This window comes from Stegodyphus dumicola, chromosome 10, assembly GCF_044657685.1.
Source record: "Stegodyphus dumicola isolate Sdum_Otavi_A_Nest chromosome 10, ASM4465768v1".
In the NCBI taxonomy this organism is placed as follows: domain Eukaryota; kingdom Metazoa; phylum Arthropoda; class Arachnida; order Araneae; family Eresidae; genus Stegodyphus; species Stegodyphus dumicola.
This window is the reverse complement of record NC_140777.1, coordinates 102,300,749-102,325,400: the sequence shown is the minus strand read 5'-3', so window position 1 is coordinate 102,325,400 and position 24,652 is coordinate 102,300,749. Positions and strand designations below refer to the sequence as shown.

Here is a 24,652-nt window from a genome sequence, read left to right as displayed (position 1 = left end):
GATTGTAGCGAATTCGCGGATTAGCGTTCTTTAGCTGTTTTTAATTGCGTTCTATTGGACATTTGAGTAGTTAAAAGATAACTACTGTGAGATATTGTAATACTGCATGATAATTCGAGAAAATTTAAGCATTTTTTTGTTGTGATAATAATAAATTTTTTTTTGTTCATTTTTCATCGGACTTGTGCATTCATTTCATAACGAACCCGTACGCACGCAACAATATAATATAAAATACCACAAATTGTGATTTTGTTTGTGATTGTGATATTGAGTAAAAATTAATTTAATTGAAGACCATTTTCTACTTTCTTTTACGTGTTCTTTAAAATGAGTTCCTATAAACATTTAAGGGGAAGTGAAAAAAGAAAACGAAAAGCAGATCGAGATAAAGTGGAAAAACAAATGAAAAGATCGTTAGACAAATTTTTAACTGTAGATGGAGATCAATTACAACAATCGTCATCATTTTCATAAATTTCACCTGCTCTAACTCCAGAAACATCATTTGTGTCCGAAACTATTCTGCAAAAAGACCAGCAGGAAAAAAAAAGAAATTCCGTTTGTGAAGATGAAACAAAAGGAGAAGATATAAATTTCAAATCATCTGAAAGTAATGATGAAACTAAGAGTTTTGTAAACGATATTGCATTATGGTCAGAATACTTCACAGACGAGTATTGCGAGAGTATTACATAAAAAATCCATCAAAATCAATAAATGGATCTTCGGAATCATCTTCTATTCGATGCAACGAAGGGTCAAAACAAATCACAAGAAAATTAACTATTGTCTCCTTCTTCAAAACAATTAGTAGCGGGAAAAAGTTAAACGAGATTGGTTGGCTTATACTGAAACCAACAATACTCTGTAAATTATTTTCCAAGCAAGCAACGCTCATGACAAAAGGGACGAATGATTGGAAAAATGTACATTAAAAATCGTCAGAGCATGAAACCTCCAGTGACCACATTAACTTCATTTTAATTTTTAAAACAAGATCTAAAATTACCGGACACATTTGACACTGAACTGGACCAACAAATTATAAATGAAAATATATATATATATATTGGGAGGGAAATACTTAAACGTGTGGTAGCGACAATCAAATTTATTTCTACATACTCTTTAGCGTTTCGTGGTAGAAATGAAGTGTTTTTTAGTGAAAGTAATGGTAATTATATAGGTGCTTTGGAATATTTATCGGAGTTCGATCCATTTTTGCAGGAACACATGAAAAAATATGCACACTGCGGCACCGGTACTATAAACTATTTGTCGTCTAGAATATGGGATGAATTTATTTCTATTGTATCGAAAGATTTACAACTCACAATAGTGAACGAAATAAAGGAAACCAAATTTTACTCTCTAATTACTGATTCAACACCTGATATATCTCTTAGCTGAACGTCATTACTCGCTATGTTCTTTCTTCCAAGTGGTATAAAAGAAAGATTTTTGGAATTTTTACCTATATTTTCTCATACTGGTGAAAACTTGGAGAAAGTTATTTAAGAATTTTTAAATAATACAGATTTAGACATCACTAACTGTCGGGGACAGTGTTATGATAATGCGTTTAATATGTCAAGTAAATAAATATAAGGGACTCCAATCCACAATAAAACAACATATTTTTTCTGCCTATTTTATACCATGCGCAAATCATTCATTAAATTTAATTGGAAATGCTGCTGCAGAAAGTTGCATGGAAATGACCACTTTTCTCAATATCATTCAGGAATTGTACGTAGTTTTTTCCAAGTTCTACACATACGTGAAATGCATTACAAAATTTTGTAAGAGCAAACACTTAAGTATTAAACCTATTTGTAACACCAGATGGTCTGCTCGTTCCGATGCTGTGAAATCCTTAAAGGAAAATTATGAAGAAATTAAACATTGTTTACGTCATTTTTCCCTCAAACAAAGATGAAAAACCGTTAACAAGGTCCGAAGCTGCCGATTTACATAAAAAACTTGATACATTTGAGTATGTACTGTTACTTACTGTATGGGAAAAGATTTTAGAAAGAATAGATGCTTCAAACAAGACTCTTCAACAAAAGGACGAATCCCTAAATACAGCACTTTTAATATGCTACGAAATACACAGGCGCGGTAAGATGGCTTCTCCGCAAAGCAGTTTTAGGGTTGCCATAAAATGGCAAGGAAAGGCAGGGTTGCCACATTTGGGCCATACATCTCCCATTTGGCGACAAAATTAGCGGCATGCCATGGACGGATGGAGAACCTTCTGGAACGATTTCTTACCGGTTTAGCCCAGAATGTTGTCGAACACAAGCTGAAAGCTATATAAAGCCTGCTGGTCCGCAGTCAGGAGAGTGTGCCTTGTCGAGAGGGCGAGTGAGAGTACCTCGTTTAGGATGCGAGATAGCTAGTCAGACCGTGCGGTGACGATCGAGTTGACAGCCGGCCAGCGAGTGCCGAGTGAGTCGTCGAGTGCATCGAAGAGTCTCTTAGTGTATCGCGGTTAGTGCATCGTCGAGAGAGCGTGATGAGCTCCGGGAACGACTGAACCGAAGAGTCGGGAGCCGTGCTCTGTCGAGTTCATCGCGAGTTGTAACGTGGAGAGTCTCGAGAGTACGTGGAGTTCCGAGAATGGCCGAGCAGAGTCGGGAGCTGTACTCTGGTGCTTTTCAGTGAAGCTGTCTCCACCGTTATAGCCTGATAACCAGAAGGGTGTGTCGCTGATTGTGTCAACGTGTTTATAGTAGTTCTTCGACGACTGTAACGTGATTTTGGACCTGTCCTGATTAGTACCAGCTAAATAAAGTGTGTTTTGATACTTCATCAAATGTTGCCGTCATTATTCGCTCTAAATCTTCACGAACCCCGTACGAACGTCAAGGAAGAAAATAACGTAACAATATGATTCATTACTAGATTTCATATAAACTGTTAAGAGTTGATTTTGACAATTTACGAAAAGAAGCAGGAAAAGTTACAGATATTTATTGCATATACTAATAATAAAAAACGGATTCAGTGGCAAAGAACATTTTAATGTTAAATTTTTTGTTGTTGTTGTTTATGCGATTCTTCAATCAGCAATTTTAAAAAAAGATCTGAGGAACATAAAATATTGCGTGTTATATCAGCCGATTTTTCTTCTTCTTTTTTTATATCCTCTCATTTATAAATCCAGTATACAAGATATATGAAACCGTTGGTACTCTACTTATATTTAAAACTTCTTCCAGCCATCAGATCCTATAATTTCTATTTCACCACAAAAATGATACACTCCATAAGAATCTGTGTAGTATTTTCTGATTATAATAAGCCATTCTGTTTTCACTGTTTATTAGTTTTCAAGTAAATAAGTGAAAAACCTAAATATCGTATTTGTTTAAAACATATTCGTTTAAATTTATGAAAAATTCATTTTCTCACTTTGGTCGAATCCATGAACGGCAGATAGAAGAAACAAGAACAGAATAAAAACAATCGAAAATAATCATAATCATTAATAAACCCGTTTGGCCATTAATAACGTTTATCATAGGTATTTAAAACACTTTCATAATCGATTACGGTTTTGTAACAAATTGTCGCACGATGTTGATATTGACTATTTGTTTCATTCAAGTGTTTGATTTTCTTCCTCACTGTCTACTTCAACTAGAACATAATTTGTTAAATCTTCTTTGGTTGTGGTCACTGACGCCGATGATTCAAATTCACTTTGTATTTATTCATTTATTTTTAATTTTATTTCATTTTATCGATTAGTGGGCTAATAAAGCCAGAAGGGCTATTAATTTCGTTTTGGCATTTTGTGTTGATTCACTATAAACGGCGAATCACTTTTTAAATTGTTACCACCAAATATTAGAGCCCTGCGTTATATTTAAAGAAATCAAATAATGAAGAATCTGCATAAATGTATGTATGTTTCTCGCATTGTGATAAAACAACGGTACCTTTAGCCATTAAATTTTCAATAATGTTATTTTCCATCGAATATGGGCATCTGGAAGCTCTAATGCGGAATTTGAAGTTTGATTTATTGTTATTATTATTTTTATTTTTTATTTTTGTTATTTGAAGTTTGTGCTAATGCGGAATTTGAAGTTGTTATTATTTGAAGTTTGTTTGTTATTTATTTATATTATGTTTGAATTTGAAGTTTGTTATTTATTATTTATTTGAGGGTGTGTGTGTATTTAATTATGGCAAAGCGTACTAGGGCTATCTGCCTAATGGGAGCGATGCCTTCGTGGAGGACTTTCTAAGGGAAACTGGCTCGTATACACGTTACACATGGGGAAAACCACGAAAACGCCCATGCAGCCAGCCCGTTCGCGGGATTCGAACCTCGGACCGAACTACCAGTCTTCAGCGTCTTTACCGCTCGGCCGCTGGTGGGCTATTATTTATTTGAAGTTTGTATTATTATTGTAAAGCATTTATGAGTTTCTGATTAAGAAACTCGACGATTGTAAAGCGAGCGATGGCAACACTGAACGGAGGGAAAAAAAAAAAAAAAAAAACCATTATTATCTCCAGCGCGCGAGACTGCGTATCGGAAATTCTAAAGATATGCTCACTTTAAAATTACTTTGCGATATTGCTATTGAATTGAATTTTATTGCTTAAGCGCGAAGAACATGATGTTTAATAAATAAAGGTTACACAAAACGTTAAAAAAACGCGCCTTTGAGCGTAATGTAAAATCTGAAAGCCTTAAGATTTCTTTTTCCTTTTCCTTTTATTTATTTACTTACTTATTTAATTATTTTTATTTGCTATGATTAGATGTGACTGTAAGTTTCCTGATTTTCTTAACGCTTTCTTATTTCCTTTTAAGTTATCTTCAGGTCATTCTTTTCGTTTTGATAGCCATTCAAGGTTTTCTTCCCTTAGATATTATACAGAGATGAAATTACTGAAATAATACAGTTCAACGTTTTAGTATATTTTAAAGAAGTTTTATACAAAACTCATCGGCTCTAGTGTAGAATTAATTGGGTGCCCCTTCGATTAGCGATAATTTTTTTTTTTTTTTTTTTTTTTTTTTTTTTTATTTTTGCGATGAAACCTCATTTTTGGTTATTATGATAGTTTTAACTTTGTTTTAGCTTCTTAATTTTTTAATGAAAATAGATTGATGTGTACATGGACAAATTTAAGGCAGTGCGCAATGCCTAGTTTGTGCAATTCTGGGATGTTTTTTAAGTGAAAACAGACTGATGTGTACATGGACACAGAGTTTGTGCAATACTTTGACTTTCAATTTTGGTTTTGCGCAGCAGCAATCTTTAAATTGTGTCTTCCTGGCCATCAAAAAAGAATCGCCAAAAAAGCAAGGGGCACCCAATTGTAAACTTTTACCAATTCATCTAGTCTAGTTTTAAATTTCTCCAGAGATCCCCATTAAGCAGAACTCCTCTAATTTGTTTTTGAAATTACTCCGAAACATAAAGCTAAAGCATGAGGCCAACGAGAAACTCATCTCAAAGGAGTTTCACTTCCGCAAAGAAAACTTGTTGCCAACAATCGCAAAAACCAACTTTGTTCCTCCATTAAAAAAAAATAACTAGAGACTTAAAATTTACTTACAGACCGTTCGTCTTATTAATTATAATGGAAATACCGGCAACAGATGTTATGTTTAATTTTCCGTAAAGGTAAAAAAGAAAACTTTACTATAGAGAATGAACAAAAAATATTCTTTAAAAATGTATACAGTGGCACTACATGCAGTGATTAGTGCTATATGAATAAAAATATTACTATTGAAAATGTAGACATCTTTTTAAGTATGCGCATTAAATTTTGGGATTCTTTTCCTGAAAAATTCTTCAGAACAATATCCCTTTTGCTCCATTTATCCAGAATTCAGTTATTTTCAGGATCTGTTCTATTATATATCTATTCCCCTTCTCCAGGCTTAGCTTAAAAATAAACACTCACTGTAGCCGGAAAACATTTCGCTTCAAAAAAAAAAAAAAAAAATGTTTTATCAAACTGGAAATCTTTCTTACCTTGTTGACTGAAACACTTCTTCAGATGTTCGTTTCCTAGCAGCGCTGAAGAAAGCCATCACAGTTAAAACAAAATTTGAAACTAATGAAATGACAGTTTCCGATCACAAAACGGAAAGGTATGGGATATTCTCTTGGAATCAATAGCCTCCTTAGTTCATTCAAACGTAGGAATCGTTTGGCTCCAGCATGACATCCGCTGTCGTTTGCCTGTCTACGAATAAACGCATAATGAAATAACTAGAAAACATAACAGCTAATATCAAAAATAATACTAACAAAAAATTTTAATGGAGCATATTTATGACAGTTAAAAAATATATTTATTTAATGAGCTCAATTATTTACATAATTTTTCGTTATGAATGCTTTCAATAGCAGTAGAAAGGGCACATTCCGTACTTAAACCGAAATTCTTTCCCGCGAATAAGTTATGTCGATGCTCATCAAGGCCAACCGACGTGTTGACAGCTTTATAGTTTTGCCATATGAATCACTTCCGTTCCGAAAGTATTTATTATGCGGATGAATTTAATGCATACAGAGATACGTATCAGTTTAAACTTTACAAGTAAAATGACAGCTAAGAATTAATTCAATTAATCCAAACATAATAGCTAAAAATTAATACTTAAGAACTAAATAAATAATACTAAAATCAGAATTATATCAATAATAAAATCGACTATTAATGATATAATTCATAAAGTGATTATGGAATATATCAATAATAATCGAGGCAACAGTGAGAATTTTATTTTAGTGTGTGTGTTTGTCTGTATATACTCGTAACTGAGACAGCCTAATTATGCTGTAAGACCACTTGTCAGGTGGGCGGGCTGCTCTCCACAAACACACAAACTAAAATTTAAACTTTTTGAGTAAATTTTAAATTCATTTTAAAATTTTTATAATTACGTTCTTGAAATTTTCTCTCTAAGAAACAATTATTATATCTGTGTTGTTTGATACATTTCAACAAATATTTTTCAATTGTATTTTCAGTTTCGCAAAACTGCTGACAGCTTTTTTAATCAACACCTTTCATTTCAAGAATTTGAATTTGAATTGGCAGTGCTTTTCTAGATTCGGTTGATGACAGCAAATCATCACTTTTTTTTCTTTATCTCTTTTGATATCAGTTTCAGCATTTCTTTTAACATTTTAATCACTTTTTAAACACGTTTTCTTAATATTGTTGTGAATTGCCATATTCTAAAAATAAATCTTCATAGCTTTCACAGATGTCTGAAACAATAGCGAATGCTTACAATTCCTCTGAGACTTCTACAAAAAGCCATAGTTTCAAAAACGGTTTTTAACTTTTTAAAATTAACGTACGCGTCGGCAATCTTTTTTGGTTGGGCGTCAAATTCAACCCAAATGAGTGTATTAAGAACTTTCTGGTCAATGGTATTTACATTTTAGAACAGTCTTCCTTGGTAAAATAATCAGTTAAATTTTACTGCGGAAATAATTACAATAACTTTAAACATGAAAACTAAATTTAAAATTTTAATTATTATAATCACAAACATAATGGAATGTACTTTATTTTTCTCTTCGATATCAAAGGTTCCCCTGGTACTGAAACTGTGACGTCAATTTAGTCCAGTCTGACTTAACAGATTACAGTTTAATATTTCAAAGATCTTAGTGGGGACAAAGAGCTCGTTACGTTCAAATGTAAACAAACGTTTGCTCCTTACGACATGAGCCATTAAAAAGTCTAAGCGTAATTTAGTTATTAATTCTACAAAACTAAACGGAACTAGATCGGAAGAAAACGCAGCCGATTTTTGTTTTATTCAGGGAGAATTGTTAATTATTTTTATCGCCTACGAATCTTGAGATATATAATATAAAGTCAAATAATTTCTTACTTTCTCCTTGATGGCTTTACCGCTTCCATCATGTTTAGCAAAATTCAGTCCGATAATCTTGAAGGTTTGTAATTCTGCCAGTTTCTTAATGCCATTCATTTCAAATTCTATTTAGCCCACCAGCGGCAAAGCAGAAAAATAGCTGAAAACCGGTAGTTCGAACGGTGTTCGTCGGAGTTTCGTCGTTTTCTTCACATTTTTGGCTTTGTTTATTTGATTACAGTAAGGGCAGTGATACTTTTCTGGAGAAATGTCTAAGGGAAACAGGTTGTTTATTAGATTACGGCAAGGCACTCGAGGGCTATCTGCCTTAAGGGAGGGTTGCCTTCGTGGAGGACTTTTAAAGGGAAACTGGCTCGTATACACATTACACATGGGGAAAACCACGAAAACACCCAAGCAGCCACCTCGTTCGCGGGATTCGAACCTCGGACCGAACTACCAGTGTTCAGCGACGTTACCGCTCGGCCGCTGGTGGGCGTCTAAGGGAAACTTATTCATACCCACGTTACGTATGGGAAAAACGACGAAAACGCCGGTACAGCCAGCCCGTTCGCCCAAAATTGAGTCCAGGTCAAACTACCAGCGTTCAGCGACTTTATGGCTGGGCTGTTAGTGGGTCCGTTTTTCTCACGTATAAAGTAACCGGGAGCCAGGAAAGGGGTATTGTCGTAACTGGCTATGTAGCGAATTTTGGTACTTAGTTACTACTTTTGTAACAGACAGCGCCACCTCTTTTTCCAGTCATACAGTTGGATGTGCCGTCCGCCAATGAAACAGCCAATTAAAAATATTCAGAACTAGCTTTCAAATTTCCATGATCAGATTTATTCCTATTAATTTTTTTTTTTTTTTTTTTTTTTTTTTTTTTTTTTAACGTTTTGTAAAATATTTATTTCTTGCGCTGTGTTTTATATTACGGATAAGAAAATTTTCAGTGTGCGAATACAAGGGTGACCTTTTTTTTTATAAATTAGCTGGTTTAAGTATTTCACTGACTTACTTGGCATTAATATAACTGAAAGTGAGCTCCTAAATGTTACGGATATAGATTATATCAAGAATCTCGCGCATATAGTGAATGAAACACACCCGATTTTGTACTCCTATATTTAGTCGTCAAAGCCTATTTACAAACAATTTGTTCTAAGCACAGCATTGAAAAGTCTGATGTGTAGACCACATGACTTCCTTGCGCGAAATATTAAATTATACGCACCTTTTTTATTTATTTATTTATTTTTGCTGCATTTCATTGAAACTTATTTCCTCGAATCTCATTAGAGATTTCTGATTCAATTAATTCAGTTCTCACTTCGCGACAAGACAAAATTACATAAAATATCTTTATTAAAAATTTAAAAATATAGAGAAACTTAAAACACCAAATACAATTAAAACAATTTTTACAATTAAAATTGTTGTTTCTACGCAAAAACAAGCAGTTAAGGCACAGAAGGCAGATTTTTCAGTGCACAAAACTGAGTTTACTTTGGGTCCCACTCGGCAAAAAGACACTAAAGGTGCAGAAACTGACTTAATTCACTATTTTGCTAAGTTTCCAATGTAAACATAGTAAAAAAATTAGCCGCACTTAAAAAAACTTTTAAATTGCTAATAATTCTACAACTATTGCATGCAGATTAACTAAAGGCATAAGAACTTTAACCGGAAGATAAGAACAACATAATTCAATCATTTTTAAAGCGAAACATGCACAATTTACCAACATATAAAAATAATTTTAAAAAAACTGAGCTCACGCAGCCGAGTAACAAAGTGGATATATCTGCATATTTATTTACTTTTGGTGCAATCGATTGCAACCAGAAAGGTAGGTGCACAACTACATGTTATATCATATATAAAATTCAACGTTTTTGAGTCTACTCGTTTTTGATTTATGCGAGCTACATACATACACACATACATACGTACGTACGTACGTCCAGACGTCACAAAAAAATCTGTCCTGAATCGTTTTTTAATCCTTTTTGTAACCCGTTTTGGGAAAAAGAGTCCTTTATTCTGTTCTCACCTACAGATGTCAGGCAAAAACATCGTTAATTGTATCCGATAGTAGTCAATATGGGTATTTTCATTGAAATAGGATACCCCAAAATTTTCACGATTGCAATACTTCTTACAAAAGTGCAACTTACTCGTTCGATTTACTTACGACTTACTTCGTACGTAGTTACGATTGCAACTTAATTCGTTACACAGAAGTAAAAAACAGAGATAATGAATTTAAGAGTGGTAAATTAAATACTGCTGGCGATTGAGACAATAGTTATTTCATTTGCTTCTTCATTGTAACGTAAACGTGAAATTTATTTGAAAGTAAATTGACAACAAATTTTCGAAGAGAGCATTTTAAAAACTCTTGCCAAATTCAACGGAAAAATTGCATGTGAAAGAAACGATAAGCATGAAACAAACAAAATAAAAAGAATGTATAGAAAAGAGGTAGCGCCATCTATTATAAAACTAATTAACGAAATTCAATAGATCGCCAATTGCGACAATAATGCGGTAGAAATCTCTTCCCTTAGGCAGGTAGCTCTCAAATGCTTTGCATTGATTTTAAATGATAATAATGCAGTTCTGCAACTAACTAGGGATTCTCGCAGTGCTTAAATTGCGCCGGAGCCCACCGGAGGCCGGCTTCGGTGCAAGATAAATTACGATTTTAGCCGGAGCGCACCGGAGCTCTAAATCAGATGAGCTCTGGTACTTCTTTTTATAAAACTGAACCATAATTTAACGTTTTAGTTTAACAATAAGCAGACTTTGCAATAGTCTATTTTCCTAGAAATACGAACTCATGAGAACATGAGACGTTCAAGTAAAGTCCCCTCACTCACATGCGGAAACCCTTCCCTTTAAGGAGAATAAATTTGGGGGGAGTTTGTTTAGGAATGCGTTAATTTCCCGCCATGCCACCGTATTTATTGTATTGTTATGGATGCTTACAGTTAGTTATCCTCCCAGGAAGGAAAATGTGTGTTCTTAAATGATCGTTAAGTGACAGCGAGTACAATAAGAGTGAAATACTGAGATAAAACTTCTCAAGCACGTCCTATACATCGTCTTCCCACAGCATCCACTAATTGAAGGGGGGAAGGGTAACCAGCAACATTACATTCATCCTTAGGTGTTAGATTCAAAACTCATTTTACCCCTGACACACATCTGCTTGATAGCTATAATTATATCAGCAGAGTGCCGCGGTTAAAGAGGACGCTCTCTCTCACCAAAATTCCCCTCATTTTTTGTTTCCACCCACTTATACCCTCATTCTGTTTCGCCCTGGAATTTTAATCAGCTATACTTTATGTATATTTAATTTTTGTGATGATAAAAAATTCCACCCTCCCCTTAGCTTAAACTGGGCTGGAGCCCACCGGATATTGGCTCCGGTGCTTCTTAGTTTTTGTAATAAATTGCAATTCTAGCCGGAATGCACCGCAGCCATTAATGAGAAGGCTGCGGCACTTCTTTTATGTAATTGAATAACAATTTCAGTAGAAATTTCATCTCGAAAATTTTATTTTAGTAATAAAATTATATTAAAAATTGGGTATTAAATTTCAATTTATCTCTAAACCGTTCATCATTAGGATAGATGCCAGTAAGTATGCTTTAGGAGCAGTCCTTATCCAAGGAGAAGGCCCAGAGGAACGTGTGATTGAGTATGCAAATCGATTGTTAAGCTCAGCAGAAAGAAATTATTCAGCTACCAAGAGAGAAGCTCCTGCAGTAGTTTGGGCCCTTGAGAAGTTTCGCGGTTATATAGAAAACCAAGAAATAATAATTGCATCTTACCACCAACCTCTTAAATGGCTAATGAGTATTAAATCACCATCTGATCGTTTGTCTCAATGTACCCTTCAAATCCAGTCATATCATCCAAAAATTGTCTACGCTCCAGGAAAATCCAATGTTATAGCAGATCTTCTTTCTAGACCATTTTATGCAAATAACGACTTTGTGATTTAAATGCTGCATCTATAGATTTACCATCCCGGAAATCTAAAGACATTCGTGGAGAACAAATGAAAGATGAAGATGTAAGGAAGATTATAGACTGTTTTGAGAGTGGCAAAAAAGATGAAAATTATGTAAATTGGACTAATAGAGGATATCTCATGAATCAAGGAGTTTTGTATCGTTACTTTCCCGACACAGACTCCGAAGAGTCTCAGATAGTTGTCTTTCGTCATGAGCGAGAACCAGTCCTACAGCAGTATCACGATTCCCCCACTGCAGGACATTGTGGAGCTGAAGGCATGTATTATAAGATTGCCTCCATGTATTACTTTCCTGGTATGAGAAAGTATATCTCAGAATACGTGAAAAATTGTGCTGAGTACAATCGGTATAAACCAAATAACCAGAAACCTGTTGGATTACTTAGAACACCTGTGTACGCACAGAGGTTTGAAACACTTGCTATAGACCTTTTTTGGCCTACTTCCAGAAACCCCAAGTGGGAAAAAATGGATTTTTCTTATTGAAGACATCAGTACGAAATGGGCAGAGCTCTTGGCCTTGGAAGAAGCCACTGCGAAAAATTGTGCAAAAATTTTAATTGAAGAAGTTACGCTATGGTTTACCCAGAGTGGTTGATTAGTGATAATGGCACACAATTTGTTAGTGCGGTAATGCAACAAACCTGTAACTTCCTTGGTATTAAACAAGAACTCATTCTTGTTTATCATCCTCTAGCGAATCCTTCCGAACGAAAGAACAGAGATTTAAAACCCAAACTAGCCATACTAGTCGGTGATGCTCATGATACTTGGGAAGAAAAACTGCCCATAATTCGTTTTGCCATGAATACAGCAATATGTGACACAACAGGTCATACTGCTGCTTATTTGCAGTTCGGAAGCGAACTTAGGACGACGGAAAAAGTAAAAAATGTATGCCTAAAGGCGAAGGTCCCATATCTAGTGATTACTAACAGATCTCCCACAACATATGACATTGCAGATCCTGCTACTCCTGATCAAGTGTTAGGCACTTATCATACCAGTATGATGAGAACCTATAAACTGCCTCCATCGAAAGATCAACATCCTGTGGCTCTCATAAGGAAAAGACGCAAACCTCGTAAAATTAAACTATCCAACGCGCACTCTTTGCCGGGACGTCATCAGAGCCCGAGGGGAAGTTTATGACCTAACGGTAAATGGCAACTGTCAAAAAACATTTTTGAAACATCTAACATATCAACCGTTAGTTAGAGATTCGACAGATTTGTGCATGGACATAACAAGAGTAATTGCTTTATGTTACTTTTATTACTTTTGACATGTAATTCTTTCATGTAGTGTTTTTATTTTAATTAAATTTGCTTTGTTAAATGTAAAATTTGCATGGTCTTCTGGTTATAAACATTAATTTCCAAACTATACACAAGTTGTACTGAGAGTTTTATATTTCCTCTAAGAGTTTGAAAAAGAAAAGAATGAATTTTTCCTTCTCTTCTAGATACAGCTCTAAAATCTTTCCCATCATCCACATATTTCTGGGTTAACGCTCATCATTAATTAAAATAATATCATCCGCTTTAAATGAAACTATTTTACCTGGTTGCGGGGAAATATAAGCTGATCTCAGGTTATGTAAATATTCCTTTCTTCACCTGTTCCGAAAGTGATTCAAAAGAATTTGCTGATATTTATATTTCTTGAATTTCTATTAGCATTCAAATGTGTTTCATGTTTTGTTACAGGTAAAGACACAAACCATTTACCAACAAGAAAATGAGATGAGGTGAGAGAACAGGGTTCGTTGTACAGATACGTGATATCCCTGAAATTAACCATGGCTTCAATTTCTATGAACAGTTTCATATTCTTATAGAGAAAGGGATAATCGTCCAACATTTTTCATTAAGCAAGTTTTAACCGTACGTATCTGACTCTCCCGGAAACCTCCACACCATGGAATTTTTTCCAACTATAAAATTCCAAACTATAATTTAGGGGATTCATTTAATTTATTTAATAGTTAGTTTTATTTTGAAGCAAACTTTCCTGTTGCTCTTGCTTTCAAACCACGTTTTCTTGGCAGTGTGAGATTTCAGTTTCTCGTGTAACGCAAAGAACGGTAGAAAGGTACTGTTTAAGCTGGTGACTGAGTCACTTCATACAGAGCGTGTTCAGCTTTTTCGGCAGCGTTCTCTGCTATTTAAGCTTGCTATTATACGGCCGTCCAAATTAATTGCCAGTTAGTCTACGTCGATGGTTTGTCCAAGAGCCAACTATGCGTTTAATATCCCTGTGCAGCTTCGGCTGATTATTTCATTTAGGCTTGGTTTTAAACTTCATATTTCTATTTTTAGTTGCCGCCAAAGTATTGGCATGTAGTTGTAAGCACCAGGAGTGTCGACCGTAAATACTTTTCTTAAGTTGAATAAAAGAGTCTCTTCACCCTTTCCACGTGCTGTTACTGATACCGTTGAACTTAGCGAATAGTCGCTTCACAATTCAAGTAAAGATCTAGCCATCAAAGTTAATTTAATTTAGGTACAATCTTACAACCTTTGGAACAAAACATATTTTTAAGTTGATCATCATCTATCTGATTCCACTATTTTCTCCATTCACAATTGGCTTTTTTGAAAGCTTTGGTATTATAAGAATATATAGTGGAACATAATGCTCGACAAGAAACAAATCATCGGAATCCTAACAAAAAAGAATCGGCACGTATGTTCAGAACTATTTCTAAGCGCGTACCTCATGTCACCGCACAACTGAATATAAGTAAATAACACTTTGAATTAAAATCGTGCACAAAAAAATATCCGGCGAAATCTATACTACATATATCCCATGCTATTTATCGGGTGTAAAAGAGTAATGAAAAGAAATCCTACCATTAGACTCAACGGTAGCTCAATAAAATGCTCTCCAAACAAAAAATACCTAGGATTTATCCTCAACAATAATCTCTCTTGGATTCCCCACTTAAAAGAACTCAGGAAAAGATGTATCGCACTCACAAACACAATGCTACGCACAACAGGACTGCAGTGGGGAGCACCACCATGGGTGCTTAAGAGGTGGTACCAAGCAATAACAGAAAGAATTGTTCTCTACGGCGAAGCGATCTGGGGAAATACACTCAACGTAAGCATGCGTAGATTACTCCTGTCCATGCATAGGCTGCAACTCTTGCTCATCTGCAAGGGCTACAGAACTACTTCAACGACAGCTCTGCAGGTTCTAGCAGGAATTCCTCCGCTAGACCTGCAAACGGAAAGGGAGTCGTTAATTGCAAGAGTGTTAAGGCTAGGTGAGGATGGACTTCTATGGGAACAACACCACTTTGCTGAAGACTTTGAAAAACACAAGCCAGTGACGCAAGGACATTCGGCTGAAACACATCTAAAAAGTGTATTCTAGGCCACTATGTGACACCAAAAGATAATCACACAGCTATATTTACAGATGGCTCAAAAACCGAGACGGGTACTTGCAGTGCCTTCTGCGTTCTAAAAGGTAATACAATTGTGTATAAATGGAAAAGAAGACTTGGCAGTAGGAACTCAGTATTCCAAGCTGAGCTGGCAGCACTTAAAGCAGCAATTAATTATGTGAAGAGGAACAGATTTATCCACATTACTATTTACAGTGATTCTGCCTCTAGCCTTGACGCAATCAAAGGTTACAAAAGCAGAAGCCAGTATGTCCAAGAACTTAGAAAAATCCTCCTCAGTCTTCTACCATCAGAAAGGCCATGCCTCACGTGGGTTTCGGCTCACGTGGGCATTAAAGGTAATGAGGAAGCAGACACCCTGGCAAAAGAAGCGGCAAAGGAGGTCTCAAGAACAGAACTGCCAGATAAATTACCTAGGTCTCATCTCAAAAAGATCACTCTAAAACAACTAATAGACAGATGGCAAGCCAGATGGGACACAGCAGATACAGGAAGGAGAACGTATATGTTCTTCCCAAAAACAACGCTAGAGTTAAACTGCAATAGTGGTAGTCAGACACAGTTTTATACAGGTCATGGCCCATTCCTGACCTATCTGCATAGATTCAGCCTGAGTGACACAGAAAGATGTCAATGTGGAGAGGTGGGGGATCCAGACCACTACGTCTTCCACTGCACAAACACGGCACAGTACCATATAAGAAAGCCAAGTCAAGCTTACTGGCCACAATGGGCGGCAAATATGAGAACAAACAAAACAGCAAATAAAAGGTTACAAGCGGTAATCAGCCATTGTCAGGCTGATTCTAATACGACGATAAGTGTCCCCAAATAGAAATAATCAAGTGCTTAGCGCTCTGAATCATAAAATGTATAAATCAATCTGGGCACACACCTCGAACCTCTCAACCGAAGACTAACTTAGATAATTAGGACTATGTCAACAACCTGCCTATATTCTTTAAAATGTTTACTTTTGCAATTAATGTACAGGTCTAGGATTCGCAAGATGAGATCGTGCCAGTAAAATCTTCAGCAGCAATGAGTTTTTCCTACACTTATAAATCGTGTATTTAAATTACAAGTTTGTGATAAATAGGTTCAAGAAGGACAAGTTCAATTTATGTTATCACCTCGAGTTTATGAATGATATTATTATTGGTATGGCATTTTTGCCTTCTTAATTTTAATAAATATTCAACTTTTTATGTAAATTTTAGGGAAGAAATATCTGTATTTATGTGATCAATTGCATGTTTGAATCTCTTCCCTAGTGATCAGCATTACGTGCTTAATTATGTTTTGTATAAATTATGTGCATGTTCTAAGGTGATAAAACTAACTATGGAATTAATGTAGGTAAGTTTCTCTTTGTAATTATGTATCAGCATTATGTATTCAAATGTTTGGAATCAGATATCAGTTTTACTGAGTATGGTGCTGTACTTTTCTGTTTATGTTCACTTTAAAGTACTCAAGTCTGTATTTATTCCTTCTCTGCATGTACTATGAAGGTCAGTTCGTACTTGGCTAGGATTTAGACTACATAGCATTACTTAATGATCAGTTTTATGTATTATGCTTATCAGTTTTGTTTTTAGTTTTCATGTATTATGTATGCATTTTCATGTATTATGTATGCATTTTTAAGTATTATGTACGCAGCCATTAGGGATAAGCTTTCTGTATTTCTGTACTCAGTATCATGTTAGTTTTTCACTTTAATATTCAGTTTTGTACTTATGTATGTATTATCCTGTCTGCAAGTACTACGAAAGAAAATGTAGGTGAATGGTTCAATTTGTAAAACAACTACAGTTTAAGTATGCGCAAAAAACTAAATTATGCAGGAATTTTTTATCTTAGTGATAACAGGTACACATTCTTTTAAATGTTCTTACATAAGAGTCAGGCACATGGAAAGTAAGCTGCGTTAAATTATGTTTGGGCGCTAGGATTTTTTTTAATCATCTTTTAATCTCTCTCTTTATTTATTATTTATTTATTTATTTATTTACTTTAAGTTTACTATGTGCAATAATTTAATAGGTTACAACTTTCCTCCATGCAGGACCAACGATTTCACAGAAGCCCCATAAATATATGACAGTTGTATCAGGATAAGCACCCGCATGTAGACATTTAGCAAGTCCAGAAAATACACGGCAGTTAATTTTTCAGGCAGAGTCCTCCTATCTTTACTTTATCTAACACAAGTTTCTGTCTATTCTAACAGCGATTCTTAACAGTCGTTTGATTGCTTCTTTGCTTAATTTTAAGTAGTTCCTAACAGGATAATCTTTCCCCGTACAACAACATCCAAGCTTATATGTAGACTTGGTGAGGCTCTTAGCCGTCTATTCGGCTGCGTTCCCGGAGCAGGATGGAGCAGAGAGTAGAAGGTTTCTGCCAGGAAGATAACACACTGTGAGGCTAAGGCCAGGTCAGTGGTCTTCCTTGGTGGCGCTCACTCACTCACTACATATATCAAATAGTGGATGCTTTTTAATTCTATCAGGTGGTAAAGGAACAACCATCTGCGTTTCAAGTTTCACTCTGAACCGCCTGTAAATCAGATAGTTATTTAGCACTCTTTTGACAATCCAAAATTATTTCCATTCAAGTCTGAAAATCCAAAACTGATTACCTTTGACAATCCAAAATTGTTCTCGTAAATGCGTTAAAGTTGTATCAACACCTGAATAGTACATTTTAATGTGAGAATCATAGATGAGTAGCTCATCAAATTTATCATTATATGGAAGAAGCTAAGGATATTTAGTCTCACGTTGTTAGTAGAGAACTCTACATGTCCCTTCAAACAAAGTACGTTATTGTCATCAAGTTCAAGATTCAAATTAAATATGCATGAATCCTTGTTGACAGTACCTCCTGAAAGAAGTTGGGTAGCCTCTGTACTGTAATGTTTGAATAGAGTAACTTTGATCTAAAAACGCAAAGCTTGCTTGAGTTCTGAAGCACACATAGGCCCATTTAATTTTGAAGAATTCGGTTTAGAACTGCGCACAAACCTTTTAATCCACGCTAAGCAGTAGTCTGTCTCGTTCTGAAGTCATTAATGTCCAGTAACGGCAGAGATAAATTCCCACCACATGGAATTGGTTACCATGGAATTAACCGGCGCAGTCCATCGCTCTTTCACGAAAATAGCTTCGTTACAATCATCAATAACATATAGCGATTCTTGACTATGCTACGAGTGACGTGGTCTAGATAACTAGGTTGTACCTGACCACAAAGAACTTGTCGGAATTCTCCCAACCGATTCTCCTCTTGGACTGAAGTCCGCTGGATTGTAGGAGCCACTGCGATGGTTCTAATCAAAGAATGTCTATTTTTTAAAACAACACATGTCCCGCGAATGTTAAGCAAAAATTGCGTGTAAAAATGTTTTAGCAAATTATATCATGAGTAAGTTTGTGGGAAAAAAACAACTCCGTTAAGCCTACCGTATGAGGTTTGCGACAAGCAAACGGAAAGCGAAACTGTTTTGAATGACTCATAGTCTAAATCTAATTTAAGCGTCGAGAATATTTCTGTGTCTCATAGTAATATTTGTAACAAAAATATGGTTTTCTTAAAAGCATGTAAAGTTTTCGACTGTTCGGATAAAAATCGGTTTTAACTAATCTTATTTTAGACAATGGTGATCATCGAAGTTTTATTTCATCTAGGTTAGTTAAAGAATTAAAACTAGTAGGCCACGAACGGATGGCCATTTTTGCTTTTGGAGATACAATAACCGTGGAGAAGGAATAGATCATTTCATTGACGTTGTGCAATAGAGATCAAAGTTCGAAATCGTATGGATATTTAATTTGTCCTTGAAAATTCCAGATATGGCTGTTCGCGTTGAAAGAAAAGCGATTGCATTTGGCTGATTAATATTTGGGCGGCTGTTAGCAGGAAATACTCATAGGATGGGATTCGTTTTGGGATGTTGTTTGAAGATGCTTTGGCTGTGGACAGTTCACGGGAGAGTGACTACCACTGTCCAATCTGTGTTTTACAGCAAGGATACATTCGCGGGACATGTGATATTTTCTAGCACAGCACCAGTACCTATCTTCAATCTTTTAGCTTATTAAGTTATAAGGTATTTCTCCCACTTCCCTAGCGTCCTTCGTGGTGTAGCACACTGAGCCGGTATTTCAGAAGTCCGTGGTTCGATTCCCGGCGAAAGCGGTTGTTAATTTATCATCTCTTCAGCTTCCAAAAAATCCTAATGTCTCTACAAAGTTTTTGTCTTAAATCCAATCTTTTGCAATTTGCGGAATCGTGGTGACCTTTACGGAATAAACAAACGTTTTTTATTTACTATGTAATTACCGCTGAAGCAGTTGATATATTCATGGTACTAAAAAGTAGGATACGAACTGCTTGAAATTTGATTGAAGATACATCCCCTATTATCTAATCCACGAACTGCGCGACATTTCCTGTCCTCTCTTTCTAACAACTTGAATTCCCCAAAAGATGGGTGCTAGTCATTTATCGCCATTAATGGGACAGTTTATTGAGACTGCAAGCCTCTATTTTCGTTTATCAATATTGTACAAATTGTGCATACAAAACAAATACTAATTTAAATTCTGGCGTTTGCTAAAGTAAAAATGAATTTCTTTTATACTCATTTTAAAGTTTTATGATGCTTAAAAGAATAATGAGCCAGATCTTTTTTATTCTCTGCAAGAATTAAAAACTTTCCAAGTTGTAGATTTTAGCTGCTGATATATGTCATAATAAAAGCAAAGGAAAAGACGTAACACTGTAGAATGCGTGATTAGACCCATATTGAAGAAGATTTTGATTGCGTAGTATGCTAGTAATGCTAACTTGGTAATATCTAAAGAACTTGGCAGTCGAGGCAGTTTGTCCAGCATGGATGGATTGTCCAGCAAGTATTACAGTTATTGAAACTGATGGAAAATGCTGTGTTCAATACTTAAAGACTCATGTTGGCCATAAAAATGAAATTGGACATATGTTTCTTTCAAAGGAAGATAGAATGCATTTAGCTTCCAAGATTGCTGCTGGTATTCCTTTCGAAAGGATTTTGGGCGAGATTCGCGATTCTATTGCAGGAGATCAGACACGTATGCATCTAGTTACTCGCCATGATTTACACAATATTGAATTTCTGTTCAATCTGTCATCTGTAAGACACTCAGATGACGCAGTAAGTGTGGACTCATGGGTTCGTGAAATGGAGGGCACAGAAAATTCTTGTGTGCTCTTTTATAAACCACAAGGACAGCTAAGTGACATGTACCCTGAGCTTAACCTTGAAGATTTTATTCTTATAATTATGAATGAAGCTCAGTGTTACATGTTAGAAAAATTTGGTAAGGACTGTGTCTGTGTTGATGGGACTCATGGTTTAAATAACTATGGGTTCGAACTTATCACACTGTTGGTCCTCGATAATCTTCGTTAGGGGTTTCCATGTGCTTTCTGCATATGTAGCAGAAACGATCAAATGGTAATGGCACTGTTTTTTTCACACATTAAGAAAACATGTGGAAACATTCAGCCTGACATATTTATGTCAGACATGGCTAATAATTATTTTAACGGGTGGTGCCAAATTATGCCAGCCCCCCCCCCGAAAAAAAACGGCTTTTCTGTAGCTGGCATGTAGATAGAGCATGGCGAACGCAGTTAAAAAAAGTAAGTAGCAAAGAAAAACAACTAGAAGTGTACAAAATATTGCGAACTTTATTAGAAGAGAGGGACATCACAGCATTTGAAAACATGTTAAAAACAGCAACCGAAACACTGCTAAATGACTCGGATACAAATGCCTTTGGGCAATATTTCATTAGCCACTACGCAAAAAATGCCACTGCGTGGGCATATTGCCATAGATTACAGTGTGGGATTAATACAAACATGCATCTAGAAAGGATGCATAAGATCATAAAGTATCTCTATCTTAATGGAAAAATAGTTAAACGACTCGACAAGTCTATTACAATATTAATGAATTTTATAAAAGATAAATTGGTCGACAGACTAATTATTCTGAACAAGGGTAAACTGTGCAGCAAGTTACAAATTCTGCGCAAACGCCACAAGGTAATCCTAACTGAATCGTATTCAGTCATTCAGAATGAAAGAGGTTGGGAAGTTTTATCAAGTGATTGTTCTGAAATCTATCTGGTCGAGCAAAATGTCAATGATTGTACTTGCCAACTTACTTGTACTGAATGCAATGCATGTATTCACAAATATACTTGTACATGTGTAGATGCAAGTATAAAATGGAATATGTGCAAGCATATCCATTCTGTATGTCAGTACAGAAAAAATAAAAATTGTGATGACCATAATGATTCAGTAGGTGATTTATGTATCGATCATGATGATGAGAAAGTTACGGAGCAGGATATAATTTCATCAGAATTAGAAAAAAATTTACCTAGCACTTCTAAAACTCTAACTTTGATGGAAAAAGTTCACAATATGAGTGAAAAGTTTTTATTCATTGTGCGCTCAATTAAAAATGATGCTGAGTATAATGCAGTAAATAGACTGTTAGATGCAGTACAACCAACACTGGATGCAGTGCGTGCCCATAATGTCAGCTTTTCTGAAATTCAAACTGCTGACCCTTCTCATAAAAATATTACACCCCAAAGTACGACAAAGAAGAAAAAAATTGATGTGCATCAGAGGCATTTATTTTCTGTAAAAAAGGGAGAAAGAAAAAAAACACACAAAAAATTGTGTAAACCCACAAAGGAGGAACTCCAAATCACTGCCTTACACCTACTAAATGTTGGAGAATTAAATCATAATGCAGATACAAGACCAGTATCACAGCAATACAATCCAGAAGACTAAGCTTCTTCATACTAGGCTAATAATAAATTATTTATGCTTACAGGTAATCTTTGTCTGAATACCCATCAGCTTCCACTATAAATTTATGGCCAAAAATTCCTTGCAATAATTTGTAATTCTAATTTTTGTAATAGCTCATAATAAATGTTACAAAAGAAATAAAAGTCTATATCAAGGCATCTCATTACTGTATGTTATTTAAAATTAACAATTTTAATACTTTGACTGCTGTGTGCATCGTACGTCATTTGACCATGGCACTAAGATGATTTTTTTTATTAATTCAAATATGTCCAACTATTATGCAATGTATATTGTGTTAAAATATTACTTACAGAAGATAAGGTGAGTTTTATTAATTATGTTTAATGCACTTTTTATGGTGAGTATTAACGGTTATCCCCCAAGGTGCTGTAGACCATTATTGCAATTTATTATTCTTGAAATCATTATAGTAACTATGGTATTATTAAAAATTTATCAGTATCAATATTTACTCTAATTATGTATTTTTACTATTGGTTGCATCACTGGTGGCCCCCCAAGGCGCTGTAGCCAAGTTGAGTGCCAGCCACTGGTTACCCCCATCGCCACAGCAATCAGTGTTAATCTATTCTTCAAATACAATATAATAATTTTCAATTTTATTATAATAATTATTTTTGTTGTTAAAGGTCATAAATGTTAAAAAGAAATTTAAAAATAAACATTGGATTTGCCTAGAAGCTTACTGCAGTGAAATTTTAGATGATTTCTGAAGATAATATATTGCAAAGAATAAAATCATATCTACATTCCTGACATAACTAAGTTGAAGACAGAGGAACAGGGAATGGTACTATTCAACGTCAAGACATATTTTCTTTACATGACTGTATTATATCTTGATGTATTTATTACATTAAGTTGATTTAGTTTAATAATCTAATAAACAATCCCCAGGCCCTTCTGAACAGCAGTCAGCAACGCTAGCTACTATACTTGTTGAGCGGCTTTTTATAACTTAAATATATGTATAATTCGTCAATAAATATGTTTTAGTGCGAGTTTTAACAAAGCACAAAATGTTTGCATATTTAGACAAAAGATAATTTTTTTTTCGTGTGTGTGTCTTTTATATTATCATGTTAATAATGCTTCATTTTAAGTGTTAACCATAAACAATTTCCCTTTAACATCGTCACTGCATAAAGGCGCTCGTTAGACATTTGCATGATGGCACCGATTGGACTTAAAGCAAACCTGCATAAGAACATGCCTTTATGTTCTAAGGTCTTTTCAAAAAAGAGTTAGCTTTTTTTTAGGCCTTTATCTGACTTTGCAGTTACCTTTAGACATAGCAATAATTTGCTTCATGTCTATCAGGGGTTTTGGACAATTTAATGTTTACCAGACCAAGTAAAACCTCATAAGTACTTTATCGAGAGATTGCCAAGTTAGGAGATAAAACACGCAGAAACTAGTCAGAATATTGGTTCGCGTATTGAAGCAAATTTCTTATAGTTAGAAAAGACATTTAAAGAAAAAGGAAATTGATATAATAGCCAGAATGTCTGGAAAGGCTTCAAATTAAAAAGATGAACAAATATTTTGCTGAGTACTGTTGCTACGAAATGTAAATGTTTTGTAGCTTTTAATGTGTATATCTTAAAGTTGTTTAAGAATCAATGTCATAAATAACATGTATTTTAAACTGTGACATGTTAATCGATTGTGATTTTAATAAATATTTTTAAAAAATAAATTTAATAGTAGCCACGTAAATCTAAAATGACTAAGTACCCTCATCTAACTATTTGTAACTAACTAGTCACCTTTAAAAGTTATCTGTGCATATTAAAGTAAGTTATTGCCTTTCATTAATCTTTACCATGGTCACAAGATACAGCTCAAAAATGTAAAAATTAACATGAAACTTAATTCTTTGAATCTAGTGAGACTTAAATTAATACAAAACAGCTGGTGCTTTAGTGGCTTATTGGAATCTTAAACTATATTAACTGTGTTACAACCATAGGAACTTGAAGTTATGACACAAACTGCATCAGACAGGCCAGAGCACAACTAACTTTCAAAACTTGGCAAGGGTGCCTATATCAGGCTTTCAGGTTTGTTCTGTCAGCAGGCCTCTCTCTAGGTAAGCAGTAGCGGTGGCAACAGCCAATCTTCTGTAACGAATCATGCTGATTATGATTTTGCTTCTCATTTTAACCTATGCCATTTGACATAAAATCTACCTGCTATTTACTAAACCTCTGAACTGAGCAAGTACGTGACAAAATGAAACATAAAAATATCAAAATAAAGCTAAATTAGTAAAACTTAAATAAAATGTCATAAATAAATCTTCTTTCAAATATGTCCAACTATTATAAGTTTAAAATATTTAATGCTACCTGATAAATTTTATAAGGTTGATTTTATTCACAA

At 34.9% G+C, this 24,652-nt stretch overlaps 1 protein-coding gene across 6 annotated transcripts in view; it reads right to left on the bottom strand.

The window, feature by feature from the left end:
* Positions 1–24,652, bottom strand: part of LOC118190586 (uncharacterized) — a 228,101-nt gene that overhangs the window by 179,966 nt on the left and 23,483 nt on the right. For 5 of the 6 annotated variants that reach the window (XM_085825327.1, XM_085825338.1, XM_085825331.1 and 2 more), the window contains exon 2: positions 6,018–6,231. The exons of the other annotated variant lie outside the window; for it this stretch is intronic. The gene's annotated coding sequence lies outside the window, so the exon portion shown is untranslated. The remainder of the gene's footprint in view (positions 1–6,017; positions 6,232–24,652) is intronic. 6 annotated transcript variants of the gene reach the window in all.